Here is a 17,366-nt window from a genome sequence, read left to right on the forward strand (position 1 = left end):
TCGGGGTAATTGAGCTTTACATTGTCAAATTTTGATTATAGGGAAAAAAGAAAGAGCGTATACTCTAATATCCTAGTAAAAAAGATCACGTAACCTAACACAGGAAATAGGGATATCCTCAAGACCCGTTAGAGAAGATTCACAGTTAGAGGTTGGCAATACACAATAAAAAGCAAAAAATGACACAAGAGAGCACAGAAGTCATACACACACGAGCTCTCTCTCCTGCGGCCCCAGAAAAATTTTAGTGCGTAGTTTCATGAAATCAACAAATACGCATTCATTAATTGTTGGATCGCTCTCAATTTTTGTGGAGAGTATGCTTAGTCATTATTCTTAAATTTTTCCAGTGAGATGAGGAAATAATATTTTAAAATATGTCTATGAAGGAGCAAATCGGACTGCTAGAGAGTCGTATTCGCGATCACACGTAAACAGTGAGTATGCATTTGTTATAAGTTGTAATGCCTTAAAATTTTGAGGAGACCTCTACACATCAATTTCCTCAACCCACTAATGGATTGGAACATCAAAGATCTAGAGATCCCTTGCGATGTCCATAGTCCCTGATGTTACTGTTTGCCGCCTCTTGCCACACCATTGTGAATCTCGTTGTCCTAATGTGATTACTTGATGCTGCCTAATGACTTAGCCCTTGCCAGACTCCTTGCCACCACCTGTCCATTGTCACTGCTACCCTTCTTGGCTAGGAAAATTGTCTAAAAAGTCTCAAATTTATTGCACTTGTGCTAATTCAGTCTTAAAGCTTTCAACTTTGCTAATTGAGTCTTAAACATTTTCACTTTTTGTTAATTAAGTCTATTTAGCCAATTTTGGCTAGAATTTACTAACATGGGACGCTTAGCAAATTTTATTAATTTTTTAATATATTTTTTTTGAAATTTTAAATTATTTTTTTAATGTTTTTAACTTCAATTTTCTTCTTCTTCAAATTTTTTTAATTTTTTAATTTTTTTGAAATTTTAAATTTTGAAATTTTTGGCCTCTTTTGCTTCTCCTTCTTCTCCTTGTCCTTCTCCCAGCTTCTCCGAGGTGACAACCAAAGGCCACAATCGACAAGAGTTGGCCTTAGGTGAGGTCGCCCTCGCCAAGATCTAGTGAGGGGCAACCTTGTCAGCCTTGGGAGGCTCAAGGCGGTTGGTCTCACTAGAGGTGAGGTCACCTTCACTGAGATTTGGTGAGAGGTGACCTCACTGGCCACAAGCAAGGCTCGCTCTCACTAGATTTGGCGAAGGTGAGCCTTGCCCAAGGTTGGCGAGGTCGCCTTCATAGTCGGCCCTTACCAGATCTAGCGCCTTGTTGGCCTTTGGCAAGGGTGAGCCTCACTTGAGGATAGGGAGGTTGCCCCTAGCTAGATCAGCAACTTGCCATTAATGGCCTCTGGACAGTCATTGGAGGTTGGGCGACCGACTAGAGGAAGAAAAAAAAAAAAAAAAGAGAAGAAAAGAAAAAAGAAATTTAAAATATATAAAATTATTAAAAATTGAAACAATTAAAAAATAATCAATTTTATCCATTCCGGTATTGGCTGTGCTACGTGAGACGGTCAATGTCCACATTAGCGAATTTCAGTCAAAATTGACTAGATGGACTCAATTGACAAAATGTTGAAAGGTTTATGATTCAATTGGTAAAATTGAAAGGTTTATAATTGAATTGATAAAAATGCAATAAGTTTAGGACTTTTTGGACAATTTTCCCATTCTTGGCCTTGTTAGTTGCTGAATACCCTTAGCTAGTTGTGTTTGTATTTGGGGTCTCAATTTAGGTAATTTCCCTAAAACGATTATCAATTTCAATATTTAATTGCTTAAATTGTGTGTATCAAGATTCTAACTTTGGTTTGATGAAGATTTTAGGCATATCATAAATAGGAAATTCCCTCTTTCGAGTCGTACATGTAATTGGATTTTCGATCTTAAAGACCTAAGATCAGATCCCCGATTACCATTATATCCTCCATTGGATGTGGTGAATACTTAATCACGTGGGCTTTAGTATTACATGTCATTCCTATTATGAATATGAAAAATACAAGGAAAAAAAAAAAAAAAATACATTTAGGATAACGTGCCACTAAGTTTCCTAACTTAAAATTGCAAATCTTAGGAACCGAGTAGTGATTATGAAATTACTTGATTCAAGTGAGGATTTAATATACATTATTTCCTAATTTACATTAAGTTATTATATACGTTAGGTAGTTTTCTAATTTAACTTGCAAAGAAAATCTCAAAGATGGCTCATCCCATGCATTGCATATAGTTTAATTTTTCATAAACATTAAATACCAAGATAAAGAGGTGGCGTTGCATCAATAGGTCACTTTTCTTTTTAATTAAAGTTAATTAGGTCCCGATAGGTGCCCTAGAGTTTATTTATTTTATTTGTTAAAAAGAAAACACATAAATAATTAATCACTCCTTGTTTAATTAATAGGATTAATTTATCATCGACCATATTCTATGTAATTAGAATTGCATGTAGGTTGCATTCATTTTAAGTAATTTTGTGTCAAGTCTTAGGGATATCCTCCATGATCTCTTTTTCTGTAAAAGCTTTGCTTTCTCGTCCTTTTTTTTTTTTTTTTTTCAATTAGACGTAATTAATGGTTACATAGCCTAGGGAAAGCAATAGGTTCAGAAATCAGACTCTCTGGCCAACGTAGCCTCGCCAACCCCTTCATTCAACAAAAAGAATCGGAGAAGTTCCTCTGCGTAGCTTTTTATTTTTGGCCGAGCGAGCATAATTTGAGCAATGCTAGATATATTAAAAGATTTCGATCGCGCGAAGCTTGACGCCATGGCACTGTTGTTCACAACTTGTAGACATAATGAATTTCACATCATCTAGGGTCCGGCAATCTCGTTCACCCAGAAGTGGCTTTATTTCCGTAATCTTCAATGAAATTTAGTTGTCTTGCATTTTACTGATCTTTTAAGAGTGAAGCGATATATTGTCACTTGTATTGATGACCACATTCTTGTCACCGGATGTATAGTAATATTGATTAAGTCAGTAATAAAACATCAAGATAACATAATACCATGTGGACATGCATTTATTATGAAATGATGATTGGTACAGTAGATAATGTGGATGGGAGTGATAAAGTACCACGGTAGTCTTGCCTCACATCTTTGATTTACCAAAAAAGTCTTAAATCTATTGTACTTATACCAATTCAATGCTAAACCTTTCAATTATATCAATTGAGTTATTAACCTTTTGATGATTTGTCAATGTAATCTATTTAACCAATTTTGACAAGAAATTGCTAATGTGGATTCTGGTCATCCTATGTGGCACGATTGACATGAGACAGCTGGCACTAATGTGAATACTTCTTACAATTTTTTTCTTTATTTTTCCCTTTTCTTTTTGCAATCGGCCATCGAACACAAGTGATGGCTAGAGAGGCTGGCCAAATCTAGTGATAGAGGCCCCTCATTGGTGCTCGCCCTCGCCCAAGAGAGGCTCGACAAGCAGGCTAAAGTGGACTCCCCAGGCCTTGCCCTCGCTAGATCTAGGGAGGGAGGCCCTCACCAGTAGTTACGTTCACTCGACAAAAAGAGAAGAAAAGAAAAGAAAAAAAAAAAGAAAGGAAAATATTAAAAAAATTAGAAAAATTATAAAAAATTTCAAAAATTATTCATGACAATGTTTGTTGTGCCACATATGATAATTGACAACCCATCAGTGATTTCTGGTCAAAATTAATTGATAGACTATATTAATATATTATAAAAACATTTATGACTAAATTGATATTTTGAAATGTTCATAACTGAATTTGTACAAATGTAATTGGTTCAAGGCTTTATTGGTAATTTCTCCCAATACCATGTGAACATGCATCTATTATAAAAAGATGATTAGTGGGATACCATGGTAGTTCCATCCATTAATAATCATTTTCATTTGACTGACAAAATAGAATAACCCTTAGCAATTTTCTTTTTGGCCAATACATCACAACATGTGCATGCGGAGTTTTGACATCCCCACATCTTCGATTTACGGACTGGGATCCTGCAAAATTAGGAAAAGTTTGCATTTGAATGTTACAAGTTGAGAGATTGATATCATTAGGCTGGTTAAACGGCTTAAATTTATTTCCTATTTTTCTTTCCTTTTTCCCTTCCCCTCTTCTCCCTTTTTGTCCCCCTCTATCTTCTGACCCATGAACAAACTTTGCCCAAAAACCGAAGAAATAGAGAACACAGAAGCAACAACGATCCATGTCCCACGACAGGCCTCCGTCGGAGGTTCGCTCCACATTTGTCCAAGCCCCCTGTCGCCCCGCCCTGGCCACCAAGACCCATCATTGCTCTTCCCCCACCCTCGGCTAGGCTTACAACATTAGATCTCGGGTTGTGAGCCTACTCTTGCCGCCATTAGGCGATGCAATATTTGAAATTACAATTAGATCTGTCAAAATGGTCAGAAATTCATTTCCAAACTCATATAATTATTACATGAGTTAGTTATTCAATAAATAAGTCATAAATGAGTTTAGAGTGGTGAAACTCAAAATAATATGGATATTAAATGAGTTCACCACTTATTTGGACTCAACTCTTCCTTATGATTCTCTTATTTTCATTTGATCTTATACTCGCATTTCATTCTCATCTCAATTTGAGATTTGGTTAAATCTAGATTATTAATATGGATGTGATTACTAATATGGATCGGATCGGGTATATGTATAAGTATGGTTCAAGTTGGATTAGGTGTGGGTCACTATGTTTGTATTATATGAAAATGAGTCAAAATGGATTAAAATAATTTGGATCTAGTCAAACCCAAATCTGACCTAAGTCACCCGTTTAATGGGTTTAGTCATGAATCAAGATCCGAAAGATGGCAAGATACTGCGACACAAGTGGTGTGACGGCAGTGGTATCGTGGAGGGGTGGTGAGAGAGAGGTGGGGATATACTAGGGCTTGGGTTGGAGTTTTTTGGTTAAGTTCAATGAAGAAATTGGGGCAATTTGACCATATCAAATGGAAAAGCTTTTTATCATGACTTTAGAGGATGCTAAACCCTTTTGACCCTTTTGTAGGTCGCGCATTATGATTTGTTTAACTAAGCACGCAGCAAACAAAAATTTCCAAATGACACTCAAGCTAATTTAATTTTGTTTCTTTGAAAAAAAAATGTTGTCTTGACACGCGTGACGCCTACATTCTTTTGGCTCAACATGTGCACTTAGTGCAATTACCACGTGTGCTGTCTGGCTGCTCAATAGCACCTCCCTTCTGGCTGATCTGTCAAAGCCCAATGCTTTTGGAAAGAACTTTCCATTTGGCTTATAAATGTTCAGTCGGTCGGCTTTTTTATTTTATTTTATGCCGAGACATTCATCTCTTTTATCCGTCACTTTCAGCTTTTTCCTACGTCAAACCAGAAACGAGCCACCCGAAGCTTCTTAAGTTTGGTCATCATGGAAGACAAGTGCTAACAAAATAGATTTGGCCTTTTCCATCTTATTCAGTTTTGTCCTTGCCGTAGTTGTCGCTGAATCTAGGTAGAGAAAAAGCAAATTCCATCATTTATCCAATGCTTCTATGCAACGTTCTCCTTATAATTTGATATAATACTAGAAATGATTGAGCTAAATTGCTGAAATATTATCTCACATTATTTGACTAATGGATTTGATTGGACTTTCTTTCCACTTAATAATTTATGTATTTGGGTTGGTCTTGTTAATGTGGTGTCAGAACCAAGCCTTGGAGTCCTTCATGCCCCAAGTTTATATTATGCATGCGTGGTCCTATGTTCTTCGATTTACATGCTTTCTTCCATGCTAGTCGGTTTTGGTCTCAATTAGCAAATAAGAAGATGCTGCAGCACAAATCCGTTATCACTTGAACACTGGATTTGAATAGGATTTATTGACATATAGCGTCTAACGGATGTGAGGATTTTAGTTCATGATCAATACTTTAATACAATGTCAGAAAGCCATATGTCATTGAAACTTAAAACTATGCAAACAAATTTTGTTTTTACACAATCTAGGGCGCAACCATAGAGGTCTTAACTATCTTGAATTCTTACTAAACACTTTATAAGTCTCGTGAACTGGTTTGGTTTAAACTTTGATTTCATAAAGTACTCTAAAAATCCTATAATTTGATTAAGTTCAAACCTTTAACCTATTTTCAAGTGGCCTTAACCCAATTATTTTGGGGGAGAGGAGAGGGACAAGGACAAAATTTGGTAGTTGTTTGGGTGAAATCTTTATTGTAGTGGTTCATCTTTCCTGCCAAATTTTTTTCATTGTGGCGAATGTACCACGATTATAAAATTTGGTCACGACAGGCAATTAAGACAAAGAAACTGGGCCAAAGCTACAAAATTTCATTATGATATCCCTTTTTATTTTTTTTTTTTTTTATTTTTATTTTTATTTTTATTTTTTTAGTGATTTCAATCTGTTTGTTCACTTGATTGGCCCTGGTACCGTTAAAGCATGCTTAACTGTAGAGGAAATCATATATACAATATGCATATGTACCTTTTCATTTTTCTCTCTCGGAATAAATTCAAGGGATAAATTACAGTCAAATTTCTATAACTCATAACAAAAGTACAACCAAGTCCAAAATATTTCCAATTTACATAATCAAGTTTTCAAACTTACCCAAAAAATACAACTAAATACTTTTATTAAATCTGTTCAATTTGAGTGACCGAAAAACTACCGTGAGTTTTTAAAAATATTTTGAATAGATGTATTGTTGATTGACACTCCATATGAAGGAAAATAACTTAAGATAGAAAGATATAGAAGGGAAGAAAAAAGGCACCCATAGATTAATTGGAATAAAGCGGCGGTCCTGGTGGGAAGTAGTTTAGGGTTTGCAAGCCTGGGGCCTAGATCTCGTCTAAACCTGGGCAAGGATTTGGAAGCCCTCTAACAGTGGTTTGGCCACCACTCCATGAAGGCTGGTCGCCCCTTGCATCGAGGTGGTGATGGTTGGACACGAGGCTTGACCAACCCATGTGTGGTGGTGGCAAGTGGGGTGGTGGCAAGTGGTGGTCCCACCACCATGCAAGGGTGGTTAGCAAAAGTTGTAGTCTCGCAGATCCTTGTGATGCTTCTGCCAGCGAAAGTGGGGGAGGCAGCGAGGGCGATGTACTAGTTTTGCTTTTTCTCTTCTAATCTTTTGGGACTTTTGTTAATGCGGCGCCTCTTGACATGAAATCATTGTATGTCTAGGAATTGTATGTGTAGGGGCGATCGATTTTAAGACGGGTTGATTTCCGCCTTGAAACTAGGATCGGAAATCAATCCTATTGACCCTTGGACCGGCATTTTCTTTTGGGTTTCTTCTATTCAGAGAACAGTTTTGACAATTTAAGCATCATATATTCTCGCAGTGGAGGTCAAGTTGCATAGAGAATTCATAGTGATCATTGATCTAAAAAGTTCAAGCATGAAGATAGGAACCAACAATAACCGTCTGGTTCCGATTCCTTCTGCGAAATCGGACCAATGGACAGGATCGTTGGAACCGACCGGTTCTGCTTTTCTTTTTTCCCTAGTTTGCAGTGTACTTCATTTTATTTGTATGGGCGCTGACGGCCTTTTACTGCTGCAAGTTGTTCCACTTCTGCAAAACTGGGAGGGGTACACCTATATTATTTGTCATTTGATTCCTACGTAACTTGCAGAAGCACTGGCTAGTTTTTTATGTGCTTGAGTATAGTCTGCATTTCTTTTGGCAAATTAATTTGACTGGCTCTTGCTTGATTCCAATTTCTTAATTGTATGTGTTACCAGTATCTTTCCAGTTTAGGTAGACATTGTTTTATACTATTCAAAATTTCATCATGATAGCCTAGTTTTGTTTTTTGTGATTGCAATCTGTTTATTCCCTATTAAATATGGGGGATGGTGTGGGTTGCTCAGGTCCAACCACACCGCCATTCTCATGTCTATCACTTGATTGGTCCTGGTACCGTTAAGCATGCTTAACTGTGGAGCAAATCATATATACACTATGCATACGTACCTTTTCATTTTTCTCTCTTGAGATAAAATCAAGGGAGAAATTACATTCAAATTCCCAATACTCATAACAAAAATACAATCAAGTCCTAAATACTAATACTTTAAATTTATGTAATCAAATTTCCAAATTTACCCAAAAATACAATCAAATACTAATGTAAAATCCGTTCAATTTGAGTGATTGAAAAAACTATTGTGAGCTTTTATTTTTTTTTTTTTGAATAGATATTGTTGATTGACAATGTCCATATGAAGGAAAATAACCTAAGCTGGAAAGATAAAGAAGGGAAAAAAAGCACCCATAAATTAGTTGGAATTATGCGGTAGTCCTCATGGGGAATGGGCAAGGGCCTGCAAGCCCTTGCCTAGATCTCACCTAGACTTGAACGATGATTTGCAAGCCCTCACATAGTGTTTTGGCCATCACTCCACGAGGGTTGGTTGATCCTTGCATCGAGGTGGGGAGGGTTGGATGCAAGGTCATACAAATCACTCTCCACGGAGGAGTATCTGACCTCCCTTGTGTGGTGGTGTCACTATGGTTGGCCCTTGCCAGTGGCTAGCAAAAATTGCTGTCAATTCACTTTCAATATCGAGTTGATTTCTCAATCAAATAATTAAATCGCCGATCCTTATGATGCTTAGGCGAGGGTCATTAACATCAGCACAATATTCCGGTTCCGGAATTTTGCCAGCCGGGGACCACGGGGGGAGGTGGGGATTGTTCCCAAAGCACGGCAGCTTCGTGGGTCTGCTGGTCGGGGGCAATGTTCTAGTGGCTGGTCGGTGCGGAACAGCAGCTGGGTTGGCTGGATCGCGCGGAGGGAGGAGCGGCAGCGAGCGACGGACAGCGGGACGGCGACGGGCGCACGGGTGCGGGCGGCGGTGCGGCGGTAGCGGCGAGCGGTTCTCGGCGAGCTGCGATCTCCGTGCTCCTGGTTCGCACGCGAAGAAAAGAAGGAGAAGAAAAGCTGGTTCTGTCGTGAGGGGAAGAAAGAAGAGAGAGAGAGAGAAGGAGAGATAAGAGAGAAAAGAGAGAGAGAGGATGAGGATTGACTTTTTTGGCTTTTAGGGATTTTACCATGGATATATCCTTAATGGCTTCACCCAATAGGTTTTAATCTTTTGGGAATTTTGCTAACACAACACCTCTTGATGTCAAAGCACTGTAAATGTGTAGGGGTGATTGATTCTAAGATGGGTTGGTTTCACCTTGAAACATGGAATCATACCAAACAAGGTCAGCTCCCAATTTGTAGGACTGGGAATTGACTTTATTGACCCTTGGACTGACTTTTTTTTTTTTTTTTTTTTTTTTGGGTTTCTTCTATTTTGAGAACTATTTTGACAAGAGCATCATCTATTCTTGTGGTCAAGATGAAGTTTCATAGGGAACTCATAGCGGTCATTGATCTAAAAAGTCCAAGCATGAAGATCCTCATTGACGAGGATAAAACAATGTCTACCTAAACTGCAAAGGTACTGGTAATACATACAATTAAGAAATTGGAATGAAGCAAGAGCCAATCATATTAATTTTCCAAAGAAATCCAGACAATACTGAAGCACATAAAAAATTAGCCAGTGCTTCTGCAAGTTACGTAGGAATCAACTAATATAGGTGTACCCCTCTCAGTTTTGCGGAAGTTGAACAACTTGCAGCAGTAAAAGGCCACCAGCGCCATAAATCACGAACAACTCAATGTCAAAACCCGACTATGATATTACATTAGAAAATGACATAGTAAAATTCAGAAAGACAATAAAGAAAAAGAGCATTGTCTCCCTAGGACGCCATTCACATATAGAAAAATGTGACATCCGTCTTGTTCGATTGATCCATTACTCATTACTTCAATGATGTTGCGGATCAGGACCTCTGGGACTCGCCCTCATAAGCTCATAATAGCTTCCTTGCATGTTATCTCCCTTTCCATAGTCTTCACGTAATGGTCGAACCACCGGACTTATTTGTCTTCCCTCGGTTCACGACATGGGAAACTCGTGCACGGGAGCTCGGAAAAGAAAGCAATATCAGCATTAGGCACAGATAAATCTTGAACTCGCCCATTGCCATTTTTATTTCCTTTGAAGGTGGCGGAAAAGGTCTTGGGTTGATGGAGAATCAGAGTAGGACATCCTATATATAGTGCTTAAGGATGGTTACCTTTCCAATTTTATAATGGTCAAAGTAGATACGCGAAAGGTACCGGACAACCAGTTCAGTCACTTGTTGTCCATTTTGTTCATGGAACTGAAATCATTGGATTGGACATTGCTTTATGTGTAGATTTCCCACCATGCTGAAGATACATTGTATCGTGCAGTATTGAGCAAAAGCAACACGAGATTTCGTACCTATATATGGAGGAGAAGCTTTGTTGCTCGCTCTCTCTTCTATTGGGTAAAGAACTTTTTGTGATTAATGACTACCAGTTAACGCACAAAATAAAAGAAAAACCAAACTCTTTTAAATCGATAAACAGTGGATTTAGTTGGTTAATTGAATTTGGTTATTGGCTTATTATCAATAGCTACATGATATGGTTGTTGACCATTACAAAACCATCTATCGATGACCACGATGTGTGGCTCTTGACAACCATACAATATAACTAGTGATGAGCGCTGGAGTGCAATCGATCAAGGAAGACTGGTCAATGAAAGTACTTTAAGCCATTAGACGATCAACATGACATGAATATCGACATCTGTGAAGAAGAATCATCGACGACTATATGGAATTGACATCGACAAATAGCTGAGAGGTGTTCAACAAAGTTCATCAACCAAGCTTGCAAATAATTCGTTATCCTAAAATTTGGTTAAGTGTTGGAAGCATGAGGAGGACATAAGGACAAGAATATTGACTAAAGGGCAGGGGTACCAAGAAACGGTTGATTAGCCTACGGCCTTGGATGCTGTAATTGTTTGTGGATGAGATTAGCGTGCGGATAGGATGTATGGAAATTTGGGAGTGCAGTTATAACTTGTTGACACTTGAATTTTGCCAACTCATTTAGTTGTTATTACATAGAAAATTAGGGATCGACCCCGATTCCGAGAGAAATAAAATTTTAACTTGCATTGGTATATTAGGAGCATTTTTTGTTTAACAGTAATAGATCCACATAAACTGTAGTGAAGCTTTGAGCGTAATTTAATTGTCTACTAAGCCTATAGAAGCGCAAAATTAGGACATGCCCAAAGTTCCTTTAAAGTGGCCGAATATACGTTTGCCTAGCAAATGTGGTATCTCAAATTAGGAAATATTAATTTATTGAAGCAAACTTGGGGGTTAGTTAAGCTTTATATTGTAAAATATTGATTATAGGAAATAAGAAAGGGTGTATACTCTAATAAGAAATATCACATAATCTAAAATAGGAAATAAAGATATCCTCGGTTTTTGCGAGACAACCCTAAGCTTAACCCTATATAAACCAAGATCATTCACAATTAGAGGCTAGCAATACACCAATAGAAAATAAAAATGACATAAGAGAGAGCAAAAAAAAAAAAAAAAAAAAAACATACACACGAGTTCTGTCCCTCCTGCGACCCCCTTAAAAAATTCCAAAGTGTAGTTTTACGAAATCGACAAATTCACATTCATTAACTGTTGGATCGCTCTCAAATTTTGTGGAGAGTATTCTAAGTCATTATTCTTGAGTTTTTCTGGTGGAGATGATGAAATAATATTTTAAAATATGTCTTTGAAGGAGAAATCAGACTTTTCGGATTGCTAGAGAGTCCAATCTGCGGTTGCACTTAAGTAGTGAGTATGTATTTGTTCTAAGTCGAAATAAGTTAAAATTTTGAGGAGATCTATATGCCGCCTATTTCATCCACCCCAGCGAAGGAATCGAGCATCAACGATCCAAAGACCCCTTGTGATGTCCATAATCATATTAGCAAATTATATCTAAGTCAGGAATACATCAAATGGTTGATTGGTCTTTAGTTCACATCTTGCAGAACATTTTATTTGAAGATTTAATTAGTGCATGAAGGCTTTTTTTTTAATCTCCTCAAGTAATTTAATTATACTTAAATTAAGTTATTACTTGCGCACTCGCATGATCATTTTTATTATGTTAATTGTGTATGCTTAAAATTGTTTCTACCTATTGATGGAGAGTATTAACCACACCCTAATATATCGGAGCCTCGATATGCATCTATCCGAGCCCCATGCCACTCTCATCCATGCCACTATGCTCCATCCTTGTGCATCCTCTCTCTCTCTTGCGCGACTAGGCACATGAGATCAAGTCTTAGGCTGCGAGCCCAATTTTTATCAGCATCAGGCGTTACAATGTCTGAGGTCGTGAGTCTAGATCCGAAAGATGGCGAGATATCGCTACACAAGCGTTGCGACAGCGGTGGTGTGCTTGGGGGGGGTGGGGAATACTAGGGCTTGGGTCTGAGATTTTTTTTTGACGAAGTTCAATAATGAAATAGGGGCAATTATGGTAAAAGTTATTATATGAATTTTGGAGGTCGTGCATTGTGATTTATTTAGCTAAGCACGCAATAAACAAAAATTCCCCAAATGACGCTCAAGCTAATTTTATTTTATTTTATTTTGAAAATGACAAGCGTAAAGCCTACATCCTTTTGGTTCAACACATGCACTTAGTTCGGTTTCACAAAAAAAAAAACATATGTACTCAGTGCAATTACTACGTGTGCTTTGTGGTTGCTCAAAAGGCTGATCTGTCGATCTCCAATGCTTTTGGAAAGAGCTTTCAATCAGTAGTACTTTGACTTTAGTGCCGACACATTCATCTGTTTAATCCGTCACTTAGGGCTTTTTTCCCACGCCAAACCAGAATTGAGCTACCCGAAGCTTCTTAAGTTTGATCATCACGTCACATTAGTGCTGATCGAATACTTAAATATTAGATCGCAGTTTTTTTTTTTTTTTTTTTTGAATTCAAAAGATTGGCATGGTGAATATAAAAATAAAAAAAAGGCAAGTCTTTATAGATAAATCAAGCGAATGATGTTAGATCATCAATGACAGGCTGGTTCATGCTCTAGGCGTCGAGAGTCTCGATCATGATCGTCTCAGTCTTGTTGTTGAAGGTGAAGAGACGGGCGTTGTCAACCACCGCAAGTGTGGGGTACACCCTAGACGTGGTGCACGTCTTGCCTCCGACCCGAAGCTCTCCACCACGAAATGATCGATCAGACTCCTCAGAGAAATCTTCCCATCACTCAAATCGATGTCCGTGAGACCAGCAAAAGATGGTTTGTAGATTTCTGAATTTAGATAATAAACCACCATTTAGATTTCTGAATCGATCGGCTCTCCACCACAGAATATTGCTTTTCTTAATGATGATCTTACTAAGGGAGTATATATGGAACCTCCTCCTGTAACACTACCTCTAATAAAGTTTGTCGATTACATTGAGTACTATATGGACTGAAGTAGGCTCCTCGTGCATGGTACTCTAAGTTCAACTCTACTATGAAATGCCTTGGATTTAAATCCAGTTCCTATGACAATGCTTTATTTGTTCAACGAACGTCTTAGGGTATATTCTACTTCTTTTATATGTAGATGACATGATTATCATGGGCGATGACTATACCAGCATTAGAAATGTCCAGCAATATCTTAGTGAGTAGTTAGAAATGAAAGATCTTAGCTGACTCAATTATTTTCTAGGCTTGGAGGTTACTTCGGGTTCCTTTATATATTATCTTTCTCAAGCTAAATATGTTAGTGATCTTCTTTCTTGAGTGGGACTTACTGATAACAAGACTGCTGCAACTCCCTTCGAGATTAATGCCAAATTTAGTGACAAAGATGGTACTCCTCTTCTGAATCCTACTCTTTATCGGTAGCTAGTTGACAGTCTTGTATACCACACCGGGACTTGTCAAGACATAGCCTATGCCGTTCACATTGTTAGCAGTTCATGATTGCACCGTGGACCACTCATTTTGCTATCGTTCTTTGCATTATTTTGTGGTCTAATATTTAAGTATTTTATCAAGTGCAAATAAAAGATTTTGTGTATGATGTTGCCGGTCGAATGATAGTAAATGACACAATTCACTCAATTCAACAGGCCAACTAGATATCTGGTTTAAAGTTTCGAACCAAGCTAAATAAGAAAGAAAATTAGCCGCCTTTTCCAACGTATTCAATATTGTCCTTGTGGGGGAGATACCGTTGTCTTTTTTTTTTTTTTTTTGGTCGTAAATACGTTGATTCTTCATTTACTTCGGAAAGTTCGGAGTGATTACATCAAGAACATCAACGCATATTAAATCAAACAAGGCTGTAGGGGGATTAATTACCCAATTACTTGGAAGAGAATTCTCGCGTTGGGCTTTTGCAATCTAGTCCGCGGGCTTGTTGGCCTCTCTACTGCAATGGGCCAAGGAAAGGTTTTGGAATTCTTTTAATTTTCCTTTGATCTGGTCCAAGATCGGCAACAACTCCCAGCTCACGTCTTCTTCGAACAAAACCCCCCACACGAGCGTCAGACAGTCCGAGTGTACTTCCCATTTGTAGTTCGTGCGTCCAGATATAAAGGCTAGGGTTTCCAAGAGGGAGATTGCTTTTGCTTGTTCCACCGAGTACATTTCCACCTTCTTGGAGAATCCATCGATTAGGTGTCCCCGTGAGTCCCTGCAGATGCAGGCGATGGCTGCTTTGTTTGCCGTCCCTCCTCTGTTCTCATCCAAATTCGCTAACTCGACTTCTTGTCGGACGAAGGAGGCATCGATGTTGACTCGGAGTGAACCGGAGGGTGGGGGTTGCCACCGGTGCATGTAAGTCTCTCTCTGTTTCTCCTTGGCTGCAATCTAGTTCTAGATTTCGAAATTTGTTTGTAGAGCTGATCTATACAAAGTTTATTTCGGGTGCATGGCTTTTAACTTGAAAATGTACTGGTTTCGATCTTGCCAGATACACCACAAGGTAGTTGCGATATGGTTAAACTTTGTTGCGCTTTGAGGGTATTCTTTATGTATATGCAGCCAGTCATCCACCCTTGTTAACCCTAATCTACTTATCTTTATTTGTAGTGAGTTGTCTTGCCAGATTTGAGCTGTCCATGGGCATAACAGCAAAGTGTGTTCTATGGTCTCCGCTTCTTTTTGACATATGGGACAAAGTGGGTCTGGTACTATTCTCCTCTAGTATAAATTATCCACTGTAGGTAATGCGTTTTGGCATGTGTTCCAGAGAAATAGCCATACTTTGGGTAGAATTCTTGAACACTAGATGTGTTTCCAAATATCTAGCTTTGTTTGGTAGGAGGAAGTAGCTTTGTTGTGGTGTGGGGTTGCTGCGCTATCTCTTATGTTGAAGTATCTGCTCTTTACTGTATATGACCCAGATTTATTCTGCATCCATACCAATTTATCTTTTGATGTGTGTAATCCAATAGGTATAGTAAGGATTTCTATCGCCCTTTGTTCATCAAACATCCTTCGGATCATTGTTTCATTCCATGTGCCATTCCCCTGTTCTATGAGTTCGCCCACCTTCTCTAGCGCATCTCTCGTAGCTCGGGCCTCCAATTAGTCCGCTTCTTAGCCATTTATCTTCCCTTACCAAAATTTGCTGACCATTACCAATAGACCACATAACATTTGGAGATATAGAATCCTTCCCACAACAATGCTTCGCCATCCCCACGAGGGTCTTGAGCCATTTCCAGCTTTCCAGAAAGTCACAATTAGGGTAGTATAAGCCCTTCATTAGTCTACTCAATAGGGAGTTAGGTTGCTATGAAATCCACCATGCTTGCTTTCCTAGCATTGCCACATTAAAAGCTAGTAAATCTTTAAAGCCAAGCCCTCATTCATCCTTCCTAAGTTTCAAAGTCTCCAATTTCTTCCAATGAATCCTAGTAGAGTTTTTCCCATTTTTCCACCAAAAATTAGCAATCTTCCGCTCAATTGCTTTACATATAGATATCGGGATCTTGAAAATAGACATTGCGTATTGTGGAATAGCCTGCACCACTGATTTAATTAATATCTCCTTTCCTGCTTTAGTCAGCAAATTTTCCTTCCAACTTTCTAATTTTTTGTTCACTCGAGCCAAAATCCAGGCGAACACATCTTTCTTTGAGCCTCCCCAATCTGAGGGAATACCAAGGTACTTCCCTATTTTGTCTATTTTTGGGACCCTCAAAGATACCATTGTCTTTGAAAGTGTAAAAGTTGTCATTGAATCTAGGTAGAGAAAAAGAAAATCCCACTGTATATCCAACGTATCTATGTAACGCTCTTCCTCACGTGTAATTTGATATAATACTTGAGATGGTTGAGTTAAATTGCTGAAGTCTATCTCATACTGCTTGATTGATGAATTTGATTAGGCTTTATTCTTGTGGTTTCTCTTCACCTAATAGTTTGTGATTCAATACTATAACATCTCCTTATGTGCAAAAACTGATACCAACTAGCATGGAAGAAGGAATGTGAATTGAAGAGCGTAGAGCCATGCATGCATGATATAAACTTGGGGTATTGTTGCGACCTCTTTTTTCAGCGCCCCTGATTAGGGTGAGCGCTTGCGAAGGCTAATGGTTCGGTTAGCTCTCCCAAACCTATCAATTCACAACTTTAGGTTTGGGTTTTTACTTGTGATATACTTTTAAAAAGGAGTCGCCACTAATCAATTTGGGGTGGGTTGATTAGAAACCCAAGCTAAATATTGGAATGAACATTTGCTTCTGCATAACCAGAGAAATTAGGATTGGGACTTGATTACACTAGTTAATCACTAATGTCATTTCGGTATCTAATTTTGTTTAAACCCTAAGGTTTTTGGATTTTTGAGGAATTTTTCCACGCATTTTGTGGAGGAAAAATACTTTTTTTTGGGTCTTTTTCTCATTTTTGTGGACATTAAAAGTATTTTTGGATTTTTTGATCCTTTTTTGAAAATATAAATCATTTTCTAGCTTTTTCTGATATTTTGGAAAATTGTGAGATATTTTGGATTTTTTTGGATTTTCTGAAAATTATTATTATTTATTTATTATTATTATTATTGAAATATTATTATTTTTATTATCATAATAATATAATATTATCAAATATTATTGGGCCTAACTTGGGTCAGCGGTTGGCCCCGATGGGCCTAAAGCACGGGCCCAGACCGGGCCTTTCTTTTTTTTTAAGAGAAATGCTCGGCCCGAAATCGGGCCCGTTTTCAAATGAAATGGGACGCCCGGCCTGTTACGTAGGAATCAACTAATATAGGTGTACCCCTCTTAGTTTTGCAGAAGTAGAACAACTTGCAGCAGTAAAAGGCCACCAGCGCCATAAATCACG

The 17,366-nt window shown here is 38.2% G+C and overlaps 1 long non-coding RNA gene across 1 annotated transcript; it reads left to right on the top strand.

Annotated features, from left to right (window-relative positions):
- The first annotated feature begins 14,936 nt into the window (after positions 1-14,936).
- Positions 14,937-16,368, top strand: LOC104444986. The gene is made up of 2 exons (XR_725774.3): positions 14,937-14,994; positions 15,102-16,368. It is a non-coding gene; the product is annotated as an uncharacterized LOC104444986 (long non-coding RNA).
- Positions 16,369-17,366: the final 998 nt, after the last annotated feature.

Source organism: Eucalyptus grandis, chromosome 5, assembly GCF_016545825.1.
Source record: "Eucalyptus grandis isolate ANBG69807.140 chromosome 5, ASM1654582v1, whole genome shotgun sequence".
In the NCBI taxonomy this organism is placed as follows: Eukaryota; Viridiplantae; Streptophyta; class Magnoliopsida; order Myrtales; family Myrtaceae; genus Eucalyptus; species Eucalyptus grandis.